The sequence below is a fragment of the Pristiophorus japonicus genome, chromosome 2, assembly GCF_044704955.1.
Source record: "Pristiophorus japonicus isolate sPriJap1 chromosome 2, sPriJap1.hap1, whole genome shotgun sequence".
Classification (NCBI taxonomy): Eukaryota; Metazoa; Chordata; class Chondrichthyes; family Pristiophoridae; genus Pristiophorus; species Pristiophorus japonicus.
Window position 1 is genome coordinate 43,168,798 of NC_091978.1, and position 27,253 is coordinate 43,196,050.

Here is a 27,253-nt window from a genome sequence, read left to right on the forward strand (position 1 = left end):
TTGCCATTTTTGGTGTGGAATTAGTGTAATTTGGGATTTCTACCCCTACTGGGCCTAGGGCCTGCTTCCCCCCTGCCCCCCACCCTACCCATCATGACATTGCGTTTGGAAGGGGCACTGATGAGAATGGGAATCCCATCAGTCCCACCCAGCGTACTGCAAGAAGCAGTTATGCCTGCATGAAGCATGAAGCTTGACAAGGCAGCAAAGATCAGAAAATGTTTTTCCGTGACTACACTTGGTTCAAACCTGCTTGGAGCCCCAAAACCCTTCCCCTTACCCACCCTGCCCTGTTCTAACATCCTGTTGGCCCTGTTACTGTCATGGGTGCCCACCCTTACTATGCAAAAAACCCCATCCCTGAGAACTGGATGGGGTCAGGTTGAGGGCAAACAGGCAGGTTCAAGCGTACCTTCAAGAATTCAAGGCTGATACAGTACCAAATTCATTTAGTGTCTCCAAACCTTGATAAGTCTCTCAAACATTTCAATTTTCTGTCAAACAAAGTCAAATCCATAATTTCTAAGGGTAAATTTCCATCTTTAGTGCTCCCAGCACTGAACTCCGTAGGAAAAGTGGGCACAAGCTGGCTCGGCTTTTCTTCCATTCTGTGCAGGGGGTGGTCAGATGAAAATTAGTCACTAACTTCTCCGCTGCTGAAATCACCATTCTTGATGACTTCCCATGCTCACTATCAGCAGTGACTCGGTTTCTCCTCTTCTACTGTCATTGATGCTTGGCTTTCCCAAATGATATGCAAAACAAGCTCCGAAGAATTTCTAAGCTTGTATCTGTCTAAGACATAAGTACTGCTCCGCAAATGGGGAGCTTTCTTCTGTAACATTTTTGGTTTCTGTTTTAATGATAATATTACGGTCACTGCTGCCCTGAACTTTCTGCACTTATTCTATGTCATCTTATTCATTGGCTGTGTCAGCTGTGGCTCAGTGGGTAGCCTACTCGCCTTTAAGTCCAAAAGGTTGTGGGTTCAAATCCTACTCCAGGGATTTGAGTGCATAAATCTAAGCTGACACTCCAATGCAGTGCTGAGGGAGTTGCTGTCTTTTGGATGAGACGTTAAACCGAGACCCCATCTGTCCTCTTAGGTGGACGTAAAAGATCCCATGGCACTATTTTGAAGAAGAGCAGGGGAGTTATCCCTGGTGCGCTGACCAATGTCTATCCCTCAATCAACATAACAAAAACAGTTTATCTGGTCATTATCACATTGCTGTTTGTGGGAGTTTGCTGTGCGCAAATTGCCGCATTTCCCACATTACAACAGTGACTCCACTCCAAAAATACTTCATTGGCTGTAAAGCGCTTTGAGACATCTAGTGATCGTAAAAGGTACTATATAAATGCAAGTCTTTCTTTCTTTCATTCTTTAAAGAAATAAAGGACGGTATCCAATTAAAAACAAGGGCATACAAAGTGGCCAAAACTAGTGGGAGGGCAGAAGATTGGGAAGCTTTTAAAAGACAGCAAAGAATGACTAAAAAAATGATTAAGAAAGGGAAGATAGACTATGAAAGCAAACTATTAGGAAATTTAAAAACAGATAGCAAGCGTTTCTATAGGTATATAAAAAGTGGCTAAAGTAAATGTTGGTCCCTTAGAGGATGAGACCGGGGAATTAGTAATGGGAAACATAGGGATGGCAGAAACTCTGAACAAATATTTTGTATCAGTCTTTATGGTAGAGGACACTAACAATATCCCAACAGTGGATAATCAAGGGGCTACAGGGGGAAAGGAACTTAACACAATTACAATCACTAAGGAGGTGGTACTCAGGGACTAAAGGCAGATAAATCCCCTGGACCTGATGGCTTGCATCCTAGGGTCTTAAGAGAAGTAGCGGCAGGGATAGTGGATGCATTGGTTGTAATTAACCAAAATTTCCTGGATTCTGGGGAGGTCCCAGCAGATTGGAAAACTGTAAATGTAACACCCCTATTTAAAAAAAGAGGCAGACAAAAAGCAGGAAACTATAGACCAGTTAGCCTAACATCTGTGGTTGGGAAAATGTTGGAGTCCATTATTAAAGAAGCAGTAGCAGGACATTTGGAAAAGCATAATTCAGTCAGGCAGAGATTTATGAAGGGGAAGTCATGTTTGTCAAATGTGCTGGAATTCTTTGAGGATGTAACGAACAGAGTGGATAAAGGGGAACCAGTGGATGTGGTGTATTTGGACTTCCAGAAGGCATTTAACAAGGTGCCACATAAAAGGTTACTGCACAAGATAAAAGTTCTCGGGGTTGAGGGTAATATATTAGTATGGATAGAGGATTGGCTAACTAACAGAAAATAGAGAGTCAGGATAAATGGTTCATTCTCTGGTTGGCAATCAGTAACTAGTGGGGTGCCGCAGGGATCAGTGCTGGGACCCCAACTATTTACAATCTATATTAACGACTTGGAAGAAAGGACTGAGTGTAACGTAGCCAAGTTTGCTGATGATATAAAGATTGGAGGAAAAGCAATGTGTGAGGAGGATACAAAAAAATCTGTAAAAGGGCATAGACAGGGTAAGTGAGTGGGCAAAAATTTGTCAGATGGAGTATAATGTTGGAAAGTGTGAGGTTTGGCAGAAAAAAAATCAAAGGGCAAGTTATTATTTAAATGGAGAAAAATTGCAAAGTGCTGCAGTACAGCGGGACCTGGGGGTACTTGTGCATGGAACACAAAAGGTTAGTATGCAGGTACAGCAAGTGATTAGGAAGGCATATGGAATCCTGGCCTTTATTGCAAAGGGGATGGAGTATAAACGCAGGGAAGTCTTGCTACAGTTATACAGGGTATTGGTGAGGCCACACCTGGAATACTGCATGCAGTTTTGGTTTCCATATTTACGAAAGGATATACTTGCTTTGGAGGCAGTTCAGAGAAGGTTCACTAGGTTGATTCCGGAGATGAGGGGGTTGACTTATGAGGAAAGGTTGAGTAGGTTGGGCCTCTACTCATTGGAATTCAGAAGGAGAGGTGATCTTATCGAAACGTATAAGATTAGGAGGGGGTTTGACAAGGTGGATGCAGAGAGGTCTTTCCACTGATAGGGGAGACTAGAACTAGAGGGCATAATCTTAGAATACGGGGCCGCCCATTTAAAACTGAGATGAGGAGGAATTTCTTCTCAGAGGGTTGAAAATCTGTGAAATTCACTGCCTCAGAGAGCTGTAGAAGCTGGGACATTGTATAAATTTAAGACAGACATAAACAGTTTCTTAACCGATAAGGGATTAAGAGGTTATGGGGAGCAGGCAGGGAAGTGGACCTGAGTCCATGATCGGATCAGCCAAATGGCGGAACAGGCTCGAGGGGCTGTATGGCTTACTCCTGCTCCTATTTCTTATAGAAACATAGAAACATAGAAAATAGGTGCAGGAGTAGGCCATTCGGCCCTTCTAGCCTGCACCGCCATTCAATGAGTTCGTGGCTGAACATGCAACTTCAGTACCCCATTCCTGCTTTCTTGCCATACCCCTTGATCCCCTTAGTAGTAAGGACTACATCTAACTCCTTTTTGAATATATTTGGTGAATTGGCCTCAACAACTTTCTGTGGTAGAGAATTCCACAGGTTCACCACTCTCTGGGTGAAGAAGTTTCTCCTCATCTCATTCCTAAATGGTTTACCCCTTATCCTTAGACTGTGACCCCTGGTTCTGGACTTCCCCAACATTGGGAACATTCTTCCTGCATCTAACCTGTCTAAACCCATCAGAATTTCAAACGTTTCTATAAGGTCCCCTCTCATTCTTCTGAACTCCAAGTTGATTCAGTCTTTCTTGATAGGTCAGTCCTGCCATCCCGGGAATCAGTCTGGTGAACCTGCGCTGCACTCCCTCAATAACAAGAATGTCCTTCCTCAGGTTAGGAGACCAAAACTGTACACAATACTCCAGGTGTGGCCTCACCAAGGCCCTGTACAACTGCAGCAACAAATCCCCTTGCTATGAAGGCCAACATGCCATTTGCTTTCTTAACCGCCTGCTGTACCTGCATGCCAACCTTCAATGACTGATGTACCATGACACCCAGGTCTCGTTGCACCTTCCCTTTTCCTAATCTGTCACCATTCAGATAATAGTCTGTCTCTCTGTTTTTACCACCAAAGTGGATAACCTCACATTTATCCACATTATACTTCATCTGCCATGCATTTGCCCACTCACCTAACCTATCCAAGTCGCTCTGCAGCCTCATAGCACCCTCCTCGCAGCTCACACTGCCACCCAACTTAGTGTCATCCACAAATTTGGAGATACTACATTTAATCCCCTCGTCTAAATCATTAATATACAGTGTAAACAGCTGGGGCCCCAGCACAGAACCTTGCGGTACCCCACTAGTCACCGCCTGCCATTCTGAAAAGTACCCATTTACTCCTACTCTTTGCTTCCTGTCTGACAACCATTTCTCAATCCATGTCAGCACACTACCCCCAATCCCATGTGCTTTAACTTTGCACATTAATCTCTTGTGTGGAACTTTGTCGAAAGCCTTCTGAAAGTCCAAATATACCACATCAAATGGTTCTCCCTTGTCCACTCTAATGGAAACATCCTCAAAAAATTCCAGAAGATTTGTCAAGCATGATTTACCTTTCACAAATCCATGCTGACTTGGACCTATCATGTCACCTCTTTCCAAATGCGCTGCTATGACATCCTTAATAATTGATTCCATCATCTTACCCACTACCGATGTCAGACTGACCAGTCTATAATTCCCTGTTTTCTCTCTCCCTCCTTTTTTAAAAAGTGGGGTTACATTGGCTACCCTCCACTCGATAGGAACTGATCCAGAGTCAATGGAATTCTGGAAAATGACTGTCAATGCATCCGCTATTTCCAAGGCCATCTCCTTAAGTATTCTGGGATGCAGACCATCAGGCCCTGGAGATTTATCGGCCCTCAATCCTATCAATTTCCCCAACACAATTTCCCGACTAATAAGGATTTCCCTCAGTTCCTCCTCCTTACTCGACCCTCTGACCCTTCTTATATCCGGAATGTTGTTAGTGTTATGTTCTTATCACCCCTGCATCCTAACTGCTGAAATCAAGATGCCTGTCACCCAGTCTAATTCAATCTTCCCAAGCAGCACAAAACTATGAACATTTCTCATTCTTTTCTTTCTTACAATCTGCATGCCTTTAAAACCCAAGCTTGCTCCCATCTAACTCCTACTACTTGACTTGGCCAGTATTCTGCCCTGATTACTTTTAGCCTTGATGGTAACTGGCTGACACTATAGGGCTTGTCCCCTCAGCCAGCTTTCTTAATTCTACATCTAAGTACTGTTTACTGAGACTGAAAAGTACACGCCGCACAACACACATGATTGACCCATATCTTTAAATGACAGTTATTTAAATTGGCACATTTTGAAAGATTTATGTATTCTGATATACTTCAGATGGGGTGTTTTCTTCTATCACCTTGTTCATTGAATGATGCTTCTCCTGTCGTGTATCTGAAATATTTTTGTAGATGTTATCTAGGAAACAAAAAGGTAAATATAAAATAAATGTATTTATAGCAAAGGTAGCTCAACAACGACTATTGTATCGGCCACAGATGAGAAGATGAGGTACTGGCATCTTAATCTACCATCCTCAATTGGGCGAGGTTTTGTTAGTTTCTGGTCGATGTGGAGGGCGATGAGAAGGAACATAATGGACATTATTAAGCTGAGCCGCTTTCTTTTTTGTTCTATTTTAAACATAACAATTTACAGCTGCAGGCGACTGCAACAACTATAAATAATTCACAAATGTTATCATAGTGGTCGTTAGGAATGACAAAGAATTACATTGGATCTACGGCACAGAAACAGACCATTTGGCCCAAACAGTCCATGCCGGCGTTTATGCTCCACTTGAGCCTCGTCCCGTCTTTCCTCATCGAAATCTATCAGCATAACCATCTATTCCCTTTTCCCTCATATTGCTTGTCTACTATTCAACCACTCCCTGTGGTAGCAAGTTCCACATTCTCTGGGTAAAGATGTTCCTTCTGAATTCCCTATTGGATTTCTTGGTGACTATCTTATATTGATGGCCTTTAGTTATGCTCTTCCCCACCAGTGGAAACATTTTCTCTGTATCCACTCTATCAAAACCTTTCATAATTTTAAAGACCACTATTAGGTCACCCCTCAGCCTTCTTTTTTCAAGACAAAAGAGAGCTAGTCTGTTCATCCTTTCCTGATATGTATACCCTCGCATTTCTGGTATCATCCTTGTAAATCTTCTCTGCACCATCTCCAGTGCCTCTATATCCTTTTTATAATATGGCGATCAGAAATGTACGCAGTAATACAGAAAGACATGGAGGAATTGCACCACAGGGGGAGGGAAGCGGAAAGATCACCTTTTGCCCCACAGAAAATGACAAACTTCAACAAATAGGGTGGAATCCAGGGCTCTGCCCTGTAAGTATCACGTTTAATCATGTACACATTTTAGTTTTCTGAAGATTTTTTCCAATGAAGAGATAAATTTGACCATTTAGCACTTCCAGTGCAGAGGTCTGTACACAGGAACATGTTTTCGAGATATTCCAGCATGGAGGTCAGTACACCCACATGATTTACCTTCTGTTAATCAGGTGTCCTGGTCTCCACTTCAGAGTTCACTCTGCACGCTCCCATCATATGAAGCTTTGCGCTGGGAGCGCTAAATCGCAACTAGTACCCCAAACTCTATGGAAGATACTGGCTATATGTTTTGAGTGGGTGCATAACATTCTTACCTGATTTATTCCCACTTTTCTGACAAGCGAGGTTGAGTTCTGTGCTATTTACATATAATCGAGAACTGTAACAGACATTTTACAACAGAAGTTTAACGCATGGATTAATCAATACATTTAGACTGAATATATACGGCAATACAAAAGTATTCAAACAATTATCACTAAACTTATCTGCCATTTAACTCTGCAGCATTTAAACAATATTAAATTATATCAACGTAAGATGGCATGGAACCAGAAAGAGACATTCAGCCCATTCCTTCCTCGATCCACTCAGTCAGAGGCACAATCCAATCCATTTAACTTCCTCAGAATAAAATCTTCAAGGTTTTTCCTTATCACCGCAAAAAAAATAATAAAACTGCAGAATACCTATCTTGACCAATTACCAAAACCAGACTGAATCTACCCAGGATTCACTTTAACCTCTACAGGTGGCTCGGTTGACCAAAAAGGGCTCTGCTTTGGAGCTCATGTTAGTTGGCCTCAGAGTCTCTTAGCTAGAGAGTAGAAGCTATCTGGGAAAGTAAGCTGTGAGGAGGACACAAACACGCTGCAAAGGGATAGGTTAAGTGAATATGTAATAAGGTGGCAGATGGAATATAATGTGGAGAAATTCACTATGGTAGGACAAATAGAAAAACAGAATATTTTTAAAATAGTGAGTAACTATTAAATGTTGGTGTTCAGGTGTCCTCGTACAGGTAACACAGCATGCAGGTACAGCAAGCAATTAGGAAGGCAAATAGCATGTTGGCCTTTATTGCAAGGTGGTTGGAGTACAAGAGTAAGGAAGTCTTGCTACAATTGTACAGGGCCTTGGTGTGCACAGTTTTGGTCTCCTTATTGAAGGAAGGATATCCTTGCCTTCAAATCAATGCAACAAAGGTTCACTAGATTGATCCCTGGGATGAGAGGGTTGTCCTCTGAGGAGAGATTGAGTAGATTAGGCCTATACTCTCTGGAGTTTAGAAGAATGAGTGGTGATCTCATTGAAAGATATAAGATTCTGAGGGGGATTGACAGGGTAGATGCTGAGAGGTTGTTTCCCCTGGCTGGAGAGTTTAGAACTAGGGGTCATAGTGTCAAGAAAAAGGGTCGGCCATTTAAGACTGAGATGCGGAGGAATTTCTTCAATCAGGGGGTTGTAAATCTTTGGGATTCTCTACACCAGAGGGCTGTGGATGCTCAGTCATTGAGTATATTCAAGGCTGAGATAGATAAGGGATATGGGGATAGGATGGGAAAGTAGAGTTGAGGTCAAATATCAGCTATAATCTTATTGAATGGTGGGGTTGGCTCGAGGGGCCATTTGGTCTACACCTGCTCCTAATTCTTATGTTCTTATAGGAGCACAGGAAGTGTTGCCACTCCCATTTGCCCTCTAGTGACCTCTTTTGGAGAGAATGAATCAGTGAGGACAGGATCAGCCGTCATGTTCTCTGCCAGCACTCGTTGTCTGGGCTCACAAATGACGAACCGGGTCTCGGAGGGGCGATACTGCCCATGGAAATGTACTCCAGCCAACATAAGTCTTCAGGATAGGAAGGGAGATCACAAAACAAAAGAAATAGTTCATACAGACTGGCAGCGACTAATTGTCAGGGCGCTCTCGGCAGAATCAGTCATGCCGACTGGAGCCTTTCCTTCAGCAGGCATCAGTGAATTATTCACCTTTTCTCTTTCTTCTGCTTAAGAGCTTTGTTCCTTATTACAGAAGCGTCATCAATCACAGAACTGGCTGCACAGAAAATATCAAATGACATTAGTATTAATAAATATCAGTCGGCAGTCAATGTACAGGCTATTGTGACGACCAAATTCAAACTGAAAATAGCAAATTGGAGTTCGTTCTGATGCACAAACAGAATGCGGCAACTAAAATACGTTATGTTAGCGGGACTTTTGAAAATCGTTGGCCTGGGCTCCTCAGTACGTATTCAATTTTCGACAATCTGTGAAGCTTGGTACAAAGGGGCTAGAACCACCGTAGGACCCATGCAGTTCTGGTCACCACATTGCAGGAAGGATGTGATTGCACAAGAAAGGATACAGAAGAGATTTTATGAGGATGTTGCCAGGACTGCAAAACTTTAGCGAGAGGAAAGATTGGATAGGCTGGGATTGTTTTCCTTGGAACAGAGGCGGCTGAGGGGAGATTTAATTGAGGCGTATAAAATTATAAGGGGATGGACAGAGTGGATAGGAAGGACCTATTCCCCTTAGCAGAGGGGCCAATAACTAGGGGCTATTGATTTAAAGTAATTGGTAGGAGGTTTAGAGGGGATTTGAGAAGAACTTTTTTACCCAAAGGGTGATGGGGCTCTGGAACTCACTGCCTGAAAGGGTGGTAGAGACAGAAACCTCATCACATTTAAAATGTGCATTTAAGGAACCGTAATCTACAGGGCTACGGACCTAGTGCTGGAAGGTGGGTTTAGGCTCTTTTTTGACCGGCACAGACATGATGATCGTAATTTTTCGATGATTCTATTCTATGACCCCAATTTGCAAATGTAAGGAGCCTCCCTCACACCTGTTTCAGGCAGATGTGCTGTGTCCCCAGTTACAGGCTCGCCTGAAAATTACATCAACAACAACAACTTGTATTTATATAGCGCCTTTAATGTAGTGAAACATCCCAAGGCGCTTCATAGGAGTATTAGGAGTTAAAAGATTTGACACCGAGTTGTAGAAGTAAAAATTAGGGCAGGTGCTTTAGCAGGGAGTTCCAGAGCTTGGGGCCGAGACAACAGAAGGCACTATCCACGAATGGTTGAGCGGTTATAATCAGGGAGGCTCATGAGGGCAGTATTAGAGGAGGGCAGACATCTCAGTGTGGTGGGGCTGGAGGAGATTACAGAGATAGGGAGAGGTGACGCCATGTAGGGATTTGAAAATAAGGATGAGAATTTTGAAATCGAGGCGTTGCTTAACCGGAAGCCAATGCAGGTCAGCGAGCACAGGGGTGATGGGTGAGCGGGACTTGGTGCGAGTTAGGACACGGGACAGCGAGCACAGGGGTGATGGGTGAGCGGGACTTGGTGCGAGTTAGGACACGGGACAGCGAGCACGGGGTGATGGGTGAGCGGGACTTGGTGCGAGTTAGGACATGGGTATCCACATTTGATGAACTTGGGTGTTCAAGGGGTAGCCAAGGTGTCCATTTCCCCCCCCCCAATGTCACACCCCAATTTTCAGTTGTCGACCATTTATTTTTCAAGCTTAACTCTAACCATAGAATAAAACAAATGTTACACAACTGTATCAGTGTAACAATTCTGTTTTCCATAAAAATTGCAATGGTATCTCCGAGTGGGATTATCAAATACGGGCCTGTTTTGTGCTGCATGCCTGCCCGAATCAGGAATTGGATTGAAATTGCCTAATGTATTACATGAGTATGTAGTGCAGTGGTTCTGCTACTGGGCTAGTAACCCAGAGACCTGGACGAATAGTCCAAAGAAATTAAGTTCAAATCCCACTCTGGCAGTTTCAGAATTTGATTTCAGTTAAACAAATCTGGAAATAAAAAGCTGGTAATAATTAAAGAAAAATGAGCATGAAGCTTGTCATAAAAAGTCAACTGGCTCACGATTGTCCTTTAGGGAACTTGATTAACTGTCCTCTGAAGTTGTCTAGTATGCCTACTCAGTTATATCAAATCACTAAGAAGGCAGACCACCATCATCTTCTCAGGACATCGAATGATTGGCAATACATGCCATCCTTCAGGGCTTTGCCAGCAATGCTGACATCCTGCGAATGAATCAGGACAAAAACCTCAGGACAAGCAGGCTTTAGTCTGGACTGGATTTCATCCAGGTCCCAGGCAACGTTCCCTACAAGCTGTGCAACTCTCTGCCGGTCCTGCGCAGCCTGGGACCATCCTTTTCCACTGTTAAATTTCGCGCATGCGCAAAACTGTGAATATGCTGCACAGCCCCTTAAAGGGGCGACGCACCCCCAAAAAATTATAGGGAACATTGATCCCAGGAACCAACGGTCAGTGTGCCAACCCACCTTACCAGCAATTGGCTGGGTACAGTTCCATTAAAAGTAGCGCAAGTAGTACCTGTACATCACTGATGTTACAATGCTTCTTTAACTTCGCACAGAGTACAGGGAAGATTTTCCTGGGTGTAAGCCCTGGTGTGTTGGATCACCTTGGCACGGTGGCTATTGGGAAATCAGGTGGGTTCCTTTACAGGCAGCACTCCAATTTTCTGATATTCGATGTGACCAGGCAATCCAGTGGAGCTGGGTGCAGACCAAGGAAAATGTCCCCTTGTATGTTCACCGTTCTCTAATGTTACATTTGTGTTGTTCAAGTGTGTGTGGCAATTATGACCTATAGCAAAATTTCCAGACAGACCCACTTCGCATTCACTGTTCATAGTGACAATTTATTTCACTACTACGCAGTGACAAAAATACCTTCTAATTTATCTTCTTAAGTGAGGCTAATTTGCTATTCACATTCGGGGCGGTACCAGCCGCGAGGTGGGAGTTCCTGCGTCAGGCGCGGAAGTCCCGCCCCGCGATCTATATTCGGGTTACCGCTCTCGAGAGGAAGTGGAGTGCAAAATATTGCGCTGCACTTCCTCTCAGGGGGCGGGAGCGGGGCGCAAAGCCTCGCGAAGTTCGCAGCGCTACGTGGTGGGACGTGTAGTGCTGGTACGTAGACAGGGCCCTCCCCTTCATTAAAGGGGAGGGCCAAGCTGCCGCCTCTGTAGGCGGAACCACCAAGCGAAGTGCCGGGCTGCAAGATCGCAGCACGGACCCCACCTTCATTGGATATACTCAAGAGGGAGTTAGATATGGCCCTTACGGCTAAAGGGATCAAGGGGTATGGAGAGAAAGCAGGAAAGGGGTACTGAGGGAATGATCAGCCATGATCTTATTGAATGGTGGTGCAGGCTCGAAGGGCCAAATGGTCTACTCCTGCACCTATTTTCTATGTTTCTATGGTACACGCCCCATGAAGCTGTCACGGGTAACGCCCGCACCAGCTTCAGGGGCACTCCCGAATTTTTGCAGGAAGCGATAGTGGTGCTGCACCCGGGTGAAAAGTCATTTGTGTCCCGTTAGCCCCCTGGGGGCGCTAACAGGAGGTGCAAACACCCCAAATTCACCCCCACCCCAAAGTGTCCAGTGATCTATGTATGCTGTCCTGTGCATGATAAATAACTAAATTATGGAAGAGTGCAAAAGCTCACTAGATGCAAAGGGGTCGATTTTGTGTTTGTGCGACAATGTAAAATGGGGGATGGCGAATCAGCAGCCCGCTTTACATTTTCCCCACTTTAAATTTGGGACAGATGTCCAACAGGCAGCCAATTTGCTGTGCCCCGTTTTAAACTGTCGCACAAAGTCATCATCAGCTCCCAATAGTGTTTTTGTCTTATTTACCTTTTGTTTGTGACACTTTCCCTTGACTTTCAGTTAGCTCTGCAGAATTTGCGTGCGATCTAAAGTTACGGAAAAGTAAGAAAACAACTGAGGTATTATTCTAGCTCACAAATGGGCAAAGTGTTCCTGTAACTGATGCTATTCTTATTCAGCGCACTAAAGTGGTATGTTTCAACACAGGAGGGAATAAACTATTTTTCCTTCAAATTTCCACTTGTGATTTAAATCCACACAGTTGGCAGGCCAACTGCACTACTGTTTTATTTGGAGTTCCAATGACACCACATTACAGAAACAAACAGCAAAATCCAAAGCACTCTTCATCCTGAATTTTGTTATCCAATAATTATTCGGCACTCCTGTCCAGGGATAACTGGACCCAAAGTGCACAGTTAGTTAGCATGTACCTTTGCCAACACCGACTGACAGAAAAAACAATGATAATGCTTGAAATTAAAGTGCCCTTTGTAAGATCCCTTTGTCCTCCTTGCACTAAGAACCAACTGGTTCTTTGCTGATCTTACCTCTGCTAAGATCTTTAGCACGAGGAAAAAAAATGCTTGTCGCTTCCCGCCCACCCTGCCCTATTCTCGCTAAAATCGCCATGGCCTTATACTGCCCCGGGTGGGCAGGAAATAGAATGAAACTAGCGGTTTCCCGCCGGAAGCCCCCCAGCAGTTCAACCCTCTGGGGTAAAAATTCACCTCCGCCTGAAACGGGCCGCACCTTCAGTTTTTAAAAAAAAGTTTTCCTCTGCCGCATGCGTTGCAGTGGAGGTGCCATCGATATTCGGCACTTGGACGGTTTTTTTTGGTCGGGGTGGATGTAGTTGCGGCTGATGGTGGCCGCCCGGATCACTCATCAGCGCCGCGTTAAAGGGGAGGGCCGCTGCGAGCTCTGCATATTTTTAAGTTAGGCCCACTGAGCCATCAGGGAGGGTTTTGGCTGGGCCAGCGACCTGGCAGCCAAGAGGGGGATGCCAGGTTGCTTTTTGATGGCTCGGCCGAACCCGGGGGTATAGCTGTCGGGTCGACCTGGCAGTCGGCCGACAATAACAAATAAAGTGGGGTTGCTGGCAGCGTTACCTTTGAGGGCGGCCATGCCGCCAACCAACAAAGACCAACGAGAAGTGCACCGACACAAAAAGCTGTCGAGGACACTTCTGCGAAAGGGATACTTCCCGCGGGGCAACTTCGGGAAGGGGTCACCGCCGGTCGGTAAGGGGTAAGTGTGCACGCCGCGGCGGGAAAACGGGCAGAGCAGTTCCTACACTGCTCCGCCCCCGATGAAAGGCAATTTGCAAAATGGCGGCCCCTCCATGGAGAGTCGGCGGTCATTCCATGCCGCCCCGTGGCCGCCATTTTTAGATGGCCAGAGGCCTTATCAGGAGTGGAAATTTCGGCCGCCTGCCTCTAAATTTCAATATTGTGAAGAAGAATACATGGAATGCTAATGAGCATTGTCTGGTATCCTAGCTCACTCAACACTTCAAGATCAGCAGCAAAACAAGTGTGACAGACACCATTATATATCCTACAGAGCAAGAGCTTATAGTCATTTTAGATTGTAGAAAGCGAGTGGAATCCATCCTAAATCTTGGTTACTATAGCTTTTAAGCCTAGATAGAAACTTGTAATGTATTTGCTTCATGGGTTCTTTGCTTCAGAATTCATAGCAAACTTTGCTATTATGAACTAGTTGGTTTATTAACAATGGTTTAACAATCACACTACACATTATCGGTCACAGTCTCTGAATAAGGGGTCGGCTATTTAAGACTGAGACGAGGAGAAACCAGAGGGTGGTGAATCTTTGGAATTCAGTACCCCAGAGGCTGTGGAGGCTCAGTCTTTGAGTATATTCAAGACAGAGATCGATTGATTTTTGGACATTAAGGGAATCAAGGGATTATGGGGATAGTGCAGGAAAGTGGAGTTGAGGTAGAAGATTAGCCATGATCCCACTGAATGGTGGAGCAGGCTCGAGGGACCGAATGGCCTACTCCTGCTCCTAATTCTTATGTTCTTACCAGTCAATTCACTAGGCTCACAACTGCATACCTCATTGTGGATAATCTAGACTCAACTGACTGGGATTTTATTGAGTCTTGTGAACATCATGTGACTGGCTAAGCCACTCACAATGCAACAGTTCTACAAACCTGTGAGCAGGTGCATACATTACAAAACCCAATCGGCCAAAATTCCTGTATTTGTCACAGGCAGTTATCAGAAAATTCAATGCTTAAGTCATATGAAAGTCTTCATGACCTGTAAACCTGGGGATTTATGCATTGCCATGAGGCCACCATTTTAAATTACAAATGCAGTTTTGCCACCAATGCAACCAAGGTGATGGACTTTACGGCAACTTGGTTGCTGAGACTCCATTCATAAGTGACAATCATTGGACCATCAGTTGAAGGTGAAGAATGTGAGGACAGGTAAAATAGTGACAGCAGTGAACATTCTGGTCCTCTGGATATTGTTTTAAAGGGGTAGGCACAACCAAACTCAAAGTGTCTGAAGTGAGGCAGGTCCTGGTGAGTGAACTTTGAACTAGCTCTTAGCTCCATTCAATACTTATACTTATTTTTTCTAACATAATAAAGTTATCAGAAATAGATTCCAATGCAATTCATTCATACTTACCTCCTCCTTAAATTAGATATAATTCCTAAAAGAAACAACAATAAAGAAATATAAATATATTTTTAAATATAAGTCTACTTCTGAAAAAAAGCAGGAGAATTGTGCGATCCTCACCATTCCGCCTTCTGTTCTTTGCTTTCCTTAAGCAGCAGCACACAGCTACAATCACAATCAGCATTGCGGGACTGATTGCTGCCAGAACCCATGTAATCATATTTGTCTCAGTTTGGGCCTCTAGATTAAAAAAAAAGACACATGTCATTAAGGAGACTTTTATCACTCAAATATTTGTTTTTATTCATTCTTGGGATAGGACCTCACTATCAAGGTTGTCATTTATTGCCCATCCCTAGTTGTCCTTGAGTAGGTGGAGGTGGGCCTTCTTCTTGAACCACTGCAGTTCGTGTGGTGAAGATGCCCTCACATTACTACAAAAGCAAAACACTGCAGATGCTGGAAATCTGAAATAAAAACAGAAAATGCTGGAAATACTCAGTAGGCCAGGCAGCATCTGTGGAGAGAGAAACAGAGTTAGCGTTTCAGGTTGATGCCCTTACGTCAGAACTGGTTGTTCTGGCCCAACGAGAAAGGGAGGCATTGCTGGATCTGGTTCTGGGATTGAGGTAGGTCGAGTGGAGCAAGCATCAGTAGGTGAACATTTAGGGAACAGTGATCATAGTATCATAAGGTTTAGATTAGCTGTGGAAAAGGACAGGGAGTAATCGAGAGTAAAAACATTTAATTGGAGGAAGGCCAATTTCAGGGGGTTGAGAATGGATCTGGCCCAGGTAGATTGGAAACAAAGATTGGCAGGCAAATCTGTAATGGAACAATGGGCTGCCTTTAAAGAGGTAATAGTTCAGGTACGGTCGAGGTACATTTCCATTAGGTGGAAAGGTAGGGCAACCAAAGTCAGAGCTCCCTGGATGGCGAAAGAGATAGAGAGTAAGATGAGGCAGAAAAAGAGCGTGTAAAAACATAACATAAGAACATAAGAACATAAGAATTAGGAACAGGAGTAGGCCATCTAGCCCCTCGAGCCTGCTCCGCCATTCAAAAAGATCATGGCTGATCTGGCCGTGGACTCAGCTCCACTTACCCGCCCGCCCCCCGTAATCCTTAATTCCTTTATTGGTTAAAAATCTATCTATCTGTGATTTGAATACATTGAATGAGCTCGCCTCAACTGTTTCCTTGGGCAGAGAATTCCACAGATTCACAACCCTCTGGGAGAAGAAATTCCTTCTCAACTCGGTTTTAAATTGGCTCCCCCGTATGACAGATATCAGGTTGAGAAAACATCTGAGAATCAGGCTAAATATAGAAAGTTCAGAGAAGTGAAAAAGAAAATAAGAGAGGCAAACAGAGAGTATGAGAATAGAATGGCAGCTAACATAAAAGGTAATCCAAAAGGTTTCTATAGGCATATAAATAATAACAATAACTTTTATTTATATAGCGCCTTTAACGCAGTAAAATGCCCCAAGGTGCTTAATAGTAAATGGGTAGTAAGAGGAGGGGTGAGGCCGATTCGGGACCAAAAAAGAGATCTACACATGGAGGCAGAGGGTAAGGCCGAGGTGCTAAATGAGTACTTTGCATCTGTCTTTATCAAGGAAGAAGATGCTGCCATCGACAAAGTGAAAGAGGAGGTAGAGGAGATACTGGATGGGATAAAAATTGATAAAGAGAAGGTACCAGAAAGGTTGGCTGTTCTTAAAGTAGATAAGTCACCAGGACCAGATGGGGTGCATCTTAAGACGCTGAGGGAACTGAAGGAGGAAATCGCAGAGGTACTGGCCATAATCTTCCAATCCCCTTAGAAATGGGCGTGGTGCCAGAGGACTTGAGAATTGCAAATGTTACATCCTTGTTCAAAAAAGGGTATAAAGATAAACTCAGCAACCACAGGCCAGTCAGTTTAACCTCGGTAGTGGGGGAGTTTTTAGAAACAATAATCAGGAACAAAATCAACAGTCACTTGGACAAGTGTGGATTAATTAACGAGAGCCAGCACGGATATTTTAAAGGCAAATTGTGTTTAACCAACTTGATCGAGTTTTTTGATGAAGTAACAGAGAGGATTGATGCGGGCAATGCAATTGATGTGATGTACATGGACTTTTAATAGGTCACATAATGGGTTTGCCAGCAAAGTTGAAGCCCATGGAATAAAAGGGACAGTGGCAGCATGGATACGAAATTGGCTAAGTGACAGGAAACAGAAGATAGTGGTGAAATGTTGTTTTTCAGACTGGAGGAAGGTACACAGTGGTGTTCCCCAGGGGTCAGTGCTAGGACTACTGTTTTTCTTGATGTATATTAATGACTTGGATGTGGGTGTACAGGGCACAATTTCAAAACTTGCAGATGACACAAAACTGGGAAGTAAAGTGAACAGTGAGGAGGATAGTGATAGACTTCTAGAGAACATCGACAGGCTGGTGGAATGGGCAGACACATGAGGAATGAAATTTAATGCAGAGAAGTACAAATTGAGGCAATTTGGAGAAAAATAAACATAAACTAAAGAGTACAATCCTAAAGTGTGTGCATGAACAGAGAAACCTAGGGGTATGTGTGCACAAATCGTTGAAGGTGGCAGGGCAGGTTGAGCAGTTAAAAATGCTTACGGGGTCCTGGGCTTCTTAAATAGAGGTATAGAGTATAAAAGCGTGGTAGGAAAGATGTGAAGGCCTTAGAGAGGGTGCAGAAAAGATTTATGAGAATGATTCCAGGGATGAGGGACTTCAGTTACGTGGATAGACTGGAGAAGCTGGGGTTGTTCTCCTTAGAGCAGAGAAGATTGAGAGGAAATTGAGAGGAGAGGTGTTCAAAATCATGAGAGGTCTGGGCAGAGTAGATAGAGAGAAACTGTTTCCATTGGCAGAAGGGTCGAGAACCAGAGGACACACATTTAAGGTGATTGGCAAAAGAACCAAAGGTGACGCAAGGAAAAGCTTTTTTTATGCAGCGAGTGGTTAAGACCTAGAATGCACTATCTGAAAGGATGGTGGAGGCAGACTGAATCGCGGCTTTCAAAAGGGAATTGGATAAATATCTGAAGAAAAAAGGTCACAGGGGAGCGGAACTAGCTGAAGTGCTCTTGCAGAGAGCTGGCACGGGCTTGACGGGCCAAATGGCCTTCTTACATGCTGTAACCATTCTGTTATGTATTTAACCCCTTGTAACCTGCATCACAACTGTCCACCAGAGGACCTTCCTGTTGGTGTCCCAAGGGATCGCAGCATATAAGCCAGGCCACCCACGAGGTACCTGCACTCTGGAACTGTAATAAAGGAGCTAAGGTCACACTTGCTCATTACACACAGTACTCGGTCTCACCATTTATGTCGCATGTGACTGCACTACCAATCAGGTACAGTATTCTCATTGATAGCAATGAGAACTCCATATCTACGAGTTCTTAGCGCTATCAATGAGTAAAAAAAACAAACACACGAAACACAACATAAAAAATAAAAAACACACCTCACATAATTAAAATTAATTGAGATGAAAGTTCATTAAATGTTTTAGAGAAAATATATATCTTTTGGATTTTTTAAAAACTGTTTTAATAGGGTTTAAAATAAAGTTACCTTAGCGGACAGGTTTCCAACATAAAAATGAGTGTTTAAATATTATTTTTATATGTTTTAAAACACTTATGCTGGTAAAAGTAGGCTATGCACCTGCTTTTACCAGGCGCAAGAGTTTTAAGGACATTCACTGGGCAAGAGTTGGGCAAATAGCCCAATCTCACCTGCGCGAATGTCCTGGCTGCGGGGATGTAGAGGATCTGTCAAACCAAAACTTGACAGATCGGAAAAGCCGTTTTTCGGCGCATGCGTATTGCGAGGCCTCGCCAGGTCCGAACGCATTCCATACAGATCCGGCGAGGCTGCAATTTTAGCCCCCATTATGTTCTCACCCAAGGTGCAAACATACACACTGTCCAGCAGAGGTCACTAGATAGCAATCTTGAGCAGGAACTCAATGTGAAATCAGCGAACACAGTGTTTGTATCGCTCAGTTACCCACTTCTTTAACCAACTGAGTTACTGGGGCCACTGTGATGGGAATTTTAAAGTTGAGTATCTATTTGTTAAAATTTCAATGCAATGCTAATTGTTAGAATAGAAGGTCGTGTTCATGACATAAGAAAATATGGAACAAGATAAGACCATTGGGGCCATTAAGCCTGTTTCTTCCACAAACCACACACAACTTGCCCTGTCTTCTCAACTTACTCATTCAATCTCCATCGTGGTGAAAGGGGCAGCATTGCGAATGACCATGGTTAAGCTACATGGGAGAGGACTGTCCAACACCCTTGAGTACTCAAGCTTCAAACTGTATAACTGAGTAATTTCTGATTACCCCGTGCCAGCTTGAGTATTGACCAGTACACCAAAGCTTGTCCAGCACACTTAAGCATGGAGATAGCTGTGAGAACTATGCTAACAGCTCCTTGCATTCCAGGTGGGGTTTCAGAGCTGAGAGTCAGACTAACAGCTGGGAACCAGATGATGCGGAATGGTGGATAATTGTGAATGAGAGTGGGATCAATGAAATGCGAGGACATGAAACCCAGCGAGAAGGGTAAAGCTACTGTCGAGTGATTTTGAATGATGCAGTGTGAAGATCTATGGAGTCTGAGGGTTGATGAAGTGGCACTGACAGAGTTAATGTGACGTACCCATCATCATCATAGGCAGTCCCTCGGAATCGAGGAAGACTTGCTTCCACTCTAAAAGTGAGTTCTCAGGTGACCGTATAGCCCAAAGTGGGAATTAGAGTCACTGTCACCAGTGGGGCAGACAGTGGTTTAAGGAAAGACTGGGTGGAGAGTCTGTTTTGCCGCTCGCTCCTTCTGCTGCCTGCGCTTGGTTTCTGCATGCTCTCAGCGACGAGACTCGAGGTGCTCAGCACCCTCCCGGATGCTCCTCCTCCACTTTGGGCGGTCTTGGGCCAGGGAGTCCTAGGTGACGGTGGTTGCACTTTATCAAGGAGGCTTTGAGGATGTCCTTGAAATGTTTCCTCTGCCCACCTCGGCTCGCTTGCCGTGTTGGAGTTCCGAGTAGAGCGTTTGCTTAGGGAGTCTCGTGTTGGGCATGCGGCCGATGTGGCCCGCCCAACGGAGCTGGTCGAGTGTGGTCAGTGCTTCGATGCTGGGGATGTTGGCCTGAGCGAGAACACTGAAAATCTATAAAGACTTATGATTTCATTACCCTACAGCTTCCGTACAGTGGCAGTCATGCTAGCGTCCACTTTAGGCGTTTTGGCATTGCTATATTTGGAGCAGTGACCAGATTTTAACAATAGTAAGAGGCTTGTACAATTCCAGATGAAGTTCTGGTATTGCTGTGTGACAAATGTGTAAAACTGGACAAACTGAAATGGCTTAGAAGATGAGAAAACTGGAGTTTTGCAAGATTTTTTTTAACTAAAGGTATTACACTACCTCACAAGTAGAAATATTTATTTGACTACATGGTTAATTATGACATTTTGTTTGTAACATTTGTAACCATGCACACCTAAAATAAACTTAAAGTAGTAATTTCTCTCCCCTTCCTTCCCTATTATGAAGTATCTTATAGAATCATAGAAATTTATGGCACTGAAGGATTCAGCCATTGTGTTCGTGCCGGATGACAAAGAGCTATCCAGCCTAATCCCATTTTCCAGCTTATGGTCCGTAGCCTTGTAGGTTGCAGCACTTCAAGTGCACATCCAAGTACTTTTTAAATGTGATGCGGGTTTCTGCCTCTACCTCCCTTTCAGGCAGTGAATTCCAGATCCCCACCACCCTCTGGGTGAAAAAAGTTCTCCTCAACTCCACTCTAAACCTTCTACCAATTACTTTAAATCTATGCCCCCTGGTTATTGACCTCTCTGCTAAGGAGAGCTTGTTGGCCAATTCAGCAATCAAGGAGTATTTTAGGATGTACATTGTATGAAAAGCATTTATCTGATTGTTCCACTGATGGCTTGCTAGGAGAGGGCACCACGTGCAGTGGCATCGAGGCAAAGGAGGAGCAAGGTTCAATTCGCAGTCCCTGTTCAGTTAATCATTCCCAGCAGTCCCTGGTTGCTGCTCCTGATCCCAATTCAGTAGCTCGGATGGAAGTACAAAGATTTGGATGTTGGGTGAAGACAGAATATGGTTTGTCTGTGGTGCCCACATGGTGAAATAAGCTATTGAGGGCTGAATTTGTGCAGGGTTGTCCTGATTTCCTGCCATAACTTTAACCCAAGAGAAATGACAGGAATGGCCGTTTCTCTGGAGATTCCGCTGATCCGATCCCAACCAAACGTTGCAGCAGGAGATCAGAAGTTCAGAGCTTCAGTGGCTGGGCTTACACATATGAGCAGCTGCGGGGGGGGTTACAGGAGGGGGAAGTGTAGTCCAACATGGGCCAGCTCATTCACAAAACAAATAACAACACCTTGTATTTATATAGCACCTTTAATGTAGTAAAACATCCCAAGATGCTTCATAGGAGTGTTATAAAACAAAATTTGATACCCAGCCACATAAAGAGAAATTAGGGCAGATTGGTCAAAGAGGTAGGTTTTAAGGAGTGTCTTAAAGGAGAAAAGTGAGGTAGAGGGGTTTAGGGAGGGAATTCCAGAGCTTGGGCCTCGGCAGCTGAAGGCACGGCCACCAATGGTTGAGCGATTATAATCAGGGATGCTCAAGATGCCAGAATTAAAGGAGTGCAGATATCTCGGGAGGTTGTGGGGCTGGAGGAGGTTACAGTGATAGGGAGGGGCGAGGCCATGGAGGGATTTGAAAATAACAATGAGAATTTTAAAATCGAGGCATTGTTTAACCGGGAACCAATGTAGATCAGTAAAATAAGAAGTTAAAAACACAGAGGGGGGGCTGGTGGGGAGTATTTTTTGATTAGAATTGCTTATGTTTATAGTGTATCTGTAGCACAGTATGTTGCCTTGGCTTTACTGGGTCATAATCTGCTTTTTGTCCAACAATAAATTGCCTTACCAAAGACAATTAAAAATGTCCCCTCTCCTCTCGCTCGACGCACTGGTGGTGGTATCTCCACAAACACCTGACAGTGATACAATCCCGAGTCATTTGGAGCGGTACTGGGAATGATCAGGTTTGAGTAGTTTCCACTGATAATGTACTCTCTTCTGTCAGGTCTGTATGCTCCTTTGCCGGTTTTTGTAAAAATGCTGACGTTGTCCTTTAACCATACCACCCTCACACTCTCACTCTGGTCGATGTTCCACGAACATGTCATTGTGACAGGATCTCCCTCAGTAATATTGATTGCTGGGGGTTGCTGCGTGATTGTTAAATCCTCCTTTTCTGCTGTGAAGGGAAAAAAAGAGACAATATTTTGCAAACACCCAGCGAGCTGCTAAGGCACCCATCGGTGTGACCTCTCCCGCTAACTTTGGCGAATGTATATGTTCTAGGGCAGGATGTTTGTCACATTTTTTTTCACCATATGCTGCACTGCATTACTTTGTTACACGATAGAATATAGTACCACTGAAACTCCTGCTATAAATTAAATGAACAACTTGTATTTATATAGCGACTTTAACGTAGTGAAATGTCCCAAAGTGCTTCACAGGAGTATTATGAGATAAAACATTTGACACTGAGCCGCATAAGTAGAAATTAGAGCAGGTGAGGTCCAACAAGGTGAATTTAGGGAGTTGGGAGTTAAGTTAAAAAGTAGGACCTCAAAGGTAGTAATCTCAGGATTGGTACCAGTGCCACGTGCTAGTCAGAGTAGGAATCGCAGGATAGCTCAGCTGAATACATGGCTTGAGGAGTGGTGCAGAAGGGAGGGATTCAAATTCCTGGGACATTGGAACTGGTTCCGTGGGAGGTGGGACCAGTACAAACCGGACGGTCTGCACCTTGGCAGGACCGGAACCAATGTCCTAGGGGGAGTGTTTGCTAATGCTGTTGGGGAGGGGTTAAACTAATATGGCAGGGGGATAGGAACCTATGCAGGGAGACAGAAGGAAGTAGAATGGGGACAGAAGCAAAAGATAGAAAGAAGAAAAGTAAAAGTGCAGGGCAGAGAAACCCAAGGCAAAAATCAAAAAGGGCCACATTACACCAAAATTCTAAAGGGGTAAAGTGTGTTAAAAAGACAAGCCTAAAGGCACTGTGCCTCAATGTGGGGAGTATTCGTAATAAAGTGGACGAATTAACTGCACAGGCAGCAATTAATGAATATGATATAATTGGCATCACGGAGACATGGCTCCAGGGTGACCAAGGCTGGGAACTCAACATCCAGGGGTATTCAACATTTAGGAAGGATAGACAGAAAGGAAAAGGAGGTGGGGTAGCATTGCTGGTTAAAGTGGAAATTAACGCAATAGTAAGGAAGGACATTAGCTTGGATGATGTGGAATCGGTATGGGTGGAACTGCGGAATAGCAAAGGGCAGAAAACGCTAGTGGGAGTTGTGTACAGACCACCAAGGTCTCAGTAGTAGTGAGGTTGGGGACAGCATCAAACAAGAAATTAGGGATGCCTGCAATAAAGGTACAGCAGTCATCATGGGTGTCTTTAATCTACATATAGATTGGGCTCACCAAACTGGTAGCAATACGGTGGAGGAGGATTTCCCAGAGTGTATCCGTTTCTAGACCAATATGTCGAGGAACCAACTAGAGGGCTGGCCATCCTCGACTGGGTGATGTGTAATGAGAAAGGACTAATTAGCAATCTTGTTGTGCGAAGCCCCTTGGGGGAGAGTGACCATAATATGGTAGAATTCTTTATTAAGAGGAGAGTGACACAGTTAATTCAGAGACTAGGGTCCTGAACTTAAGGAAAGGTATCTTCGATGGTATGAGACGTGAATTGGCTAGAATAGACTGGCAAATGATACTTAAAGGGTTGACGGTGGATAGGCAATGGCAAACATTTAAAGATCACATGGATGAACTTCAACAATTGTACATCCCTGTTTGGAGTAAAAATAAAACGGGGAAGGTGGCTCAACCGTGGCTAACAAGGGAAATTAAGGATTGTGTTAAATCCAAGGAAGAGGCATATAAATTGGCCAGAAAAAGCAGCGAACCTGAGGACTGGGAGAAATTTAGAATTCAGCAGAGGAGGACAAAGGGTTTAATTAGGAGGGTGAAAATAGAGTATGAGAGGAAGCTTGCCGGGAACATAAAAACTGACTACAAAAGCTTCTATAGATATATGAAGAGAAAAAGATTAGTGAAGAAAAACGTAGGTCCCTTGCAGTCAGATTCAGGTGAATTTATAACGAGGAACAAAGAAATGGCAGACCAGTTAAACAAATACTTTGGTTCTGTCTTCACGAAGGAAGACACAAATAACGTTCCGGAAATACTAGGGGACCGAGGGTCTAGTGAGAAGGAGGAACTGAAGGAAATCCTTATTAGGCGGGAAATTGTGTTAGGGAAATTGATGGGATTGAAGGCCGATAAATCCCCAGGGCCTGATAGTCTGCATTCCAGAATACTTAAGGAAGTGGCCACAGAAATATTGGGCCCAAGTTTCGGACCGCACCTAAAACGGCTCAGCCCGGACCTGGACGCCCATTTTTCGCGCCAGAAAGTGCGCCTAAAAAAAACGTACCTATTTTCCGGCTCCCTGCAGGCCCTGTGGAGCTGGGCGCGGCGCAGCACGAGCTGTAGGGGGCGGAGCCAGGTCCCTGCGCTGAAAACAGTGCCGGGACCTCTGCACATGCGTGCTACAGTGGGCGCACAAGTGCAGTAGCTCCAGGCGCCCAAAACTGTGGGAGGGGCCCGAAGCACGCAGCCCCTAGCCCTGGCCGAATGGCCTCACTGGGGCTGCGTGGATAAGGCTCCCCCCACCCGACCCGACCCGACCCCCGCTCTCCACCCCCCCCCCCCCGGCGACCCGACCTCCGCGACTTGACATCTGCTTCCCCCCGCACCCCCGCCGGCGATCCGACCCCCGGCAACCCAACCCCCGCCCCCCCAGCGACCCGACCTTCGCACCCCCCCCCCCTTGGACATCCGCGACTCTCCCCGCCCCCCCCGGACCTCCGCAACTCTCCCCCCCGAACCTCCGCGTCTCTCCCCCCCCCCCCCCGGACTTCCGCGACTCTCCCCCCCCCACCCCCTGGACCTCTGTGACACTGCCCCACCCCGGACCTCCGCGACCCCCGCCCCGAGACCCGACGCCACCTACCTGTAAATCCAGCCCGAAGTCTTGGGCCCGGCCGGTCAGTCTCCTTCTCTCCCTCCCCCCCCACCTCTCCTTCCTTCCCTCCCTCCTCTCTCCTTCCCTCCCTCCCTCCCTCCTCTCTCCTTCCCTCCCTCCCTCCTCTCTCCTTCCCTCCCTCCCTCATCTCTCCTTTCCTCCCTCCTCTCTCCTTCCCTCCCTCCCTCCTCTCTCCTTCCCTCCCTCCATCTTCTCTCCTTCCCTCCCTCTATCCTCTCTCCCTTCTCCCCCTCTCCCCCCCTTCTCCACCTCCCCTCCTCCCCCACTTCTCCTCCCCCCTTCTCCTCGCCCCTTCTCAATTGCTCCCACCCCCTTCCTCCTCCTCCTCCCCCTCCTCCCTCTCGCCCTCCTCCCCCCCACCTCCTCCCCCACCCCCCTCCTCCTCCCCCCCACCCTTCCTCCTCACCCCCCACCCTCTCCCCCACCCCCCCTCCTCCTTCCCCCCCCACCTCTTCCTCCCCCCCACCTCCTCCCCCCCCACCCCACCCCCTCCTCCCCACCACCCTACCTCCCTCCTCCTTCCTCCCCCTCTCCCCCACCCCCTTCTCCCCCTCCCCCCCACCCCCTTCTCCCCCTCCCCCCCACCCCCTTCTCCCCCTCCCCCTCCCCTTCTCCCCCTCCCCTCGCTGTCAGAAACACAGACACTACCAGACAGAGAGTGAGAGACACACACACAGACAGATAGAGACACTGACAGAGACACACTGGGGGGGGTGGGGGGGGGGAGTGCCGTCCCAGCATGCTGTTGGAGGACTCCCGGTGCTGCAGTCGGTAAGTAGAAAATGTTTTATTTATTGATTTTTTAAATGTTTTTTATTTTTTATAAATTTTTTTTGATTGAGTTATTGGTTGATTTATTGATGTATTTATCATTTATTATTGATGATGGAGCTTTATTTGTAAAACTGAAGTGTATAATGTTTGTAAACTTCCCTTTAAACCCCCCCCCCCCCCCCCATTCCCTACGCCTAATTTGTAACCTACGCCTGATTTTCTAAAGTGTAGACAAGGTTTTTTCGAACGTACAAAAATCTTCACTTACTCCATTCTAAGTTAGTTTGGAGTAAGTTTTCACTGCCTAAACTTTGAAAACAGGCGTAAGTGGCTGGACACGCCCCCTTTTGAAAAAAAAATTCTGTTCCAAAGTGAAACTGTTCTAAATGCCGAGAATTCAAATTTCTAAGATACTCCATTCTAAACTAGTTGCTCCAAAAGAACAGGAGCAACTCAGGCCGAAACTTGGCCCCATTGGATGCATTGGTGATCATTTTCCAACAGTCTATCGACTCTGAATCAGTTCTTATGAACTGGAGGGTAGCTAATGTAACACCACTTTTTAAAAAAGGAGGGAGAGAGAAAGCGGGTAATTATAAACCGGTTAGCCTAACATAGTGGGGAAAATGTTGGAATCAATTATTAAAGATGAAATAGCAGCGCATTTGGAAAGCAGTGACAGGATCGGTCTAAGTCAGCATGGATTTATGAAAGGGAAATCATGCTTGCTAAATCTTCTGGAATTTTTTGAGAATGTAACTAGTAGAGTGGACAAGGGAGAACCAGTGGATGTGGTGTATTTGGACTTTCAAAAGGCTTTTTACAAGGTCTTGGATAGAGGACTGGTTGGCAGACAGGAAGCAGAGAGTCGGGATAAACGGGTCCTTTCCAAATGGCAGGCAGTGACTAGTGGAGTGCCGCAGGGCTCAGTGCTGGGACCCCAGCTCTTTACAATATACATTAACGATTTGGATGAAGGAATTGAGTGTAATATCTCCAAGTTTGCAGATGACACTAAACTGGGTGCGGTGTGAGCTGTGAGGAGGACGCTAAGAGGCTGCAGGGTGACTTGGACAGGTTAGGTGAGTGAGCAAATGCATGGCAGATGCAGTATAATGTGGATAAATATGAGGTTATCCATTTTGGGGGCAAAAACACGAAGGCAGAATATTATTTGGATGGCGGCAGATTAGGAAAAGGGGAGGTGTAACGAGACCTGGGTGTCATGGTTCATCAGTCATTGAAAGTTGGCATGCAGGTATAGCAGGCGGTGAAGAATGCAAATGGTATGTTGGCCTTCATAGCTAGGGAATTTGAGTATTGGAGCAGGGAGGTCTTACTGCAGTTGTACAGGGCCTTAGTGAGGCCTCACCTGGAATATTGTGTACAGTTTTGATCTCCTAATCTGAGGAAGGACTTT

General features: G+C 45.2%; 1 long non-coding RNA gene across 1 annotated transcript; it reads right to left on the reverse strand.

Moving 5' to 3' along the window:
• Positions 1-12,177: 12,177 nt before the first annotated feature.
• LOC139230020 (uncharacterized) lies at positions 12,178-14,955 on the reverse strand. Its single transcript, XR_011587881.1, has 3 exons — positions 14,943-14,955; positions 14,829-14,853; positions 12,178-12,236 (listed from the first exon to the last, which is right to left on the reverse strand). It is a non-coding gene; the product is annotated as an uncharacterized lncRNA (long non-coding RNA).
• Between the last annotated feature and the right edge of the window lie 12,298 nt (positions 14,956-27,253).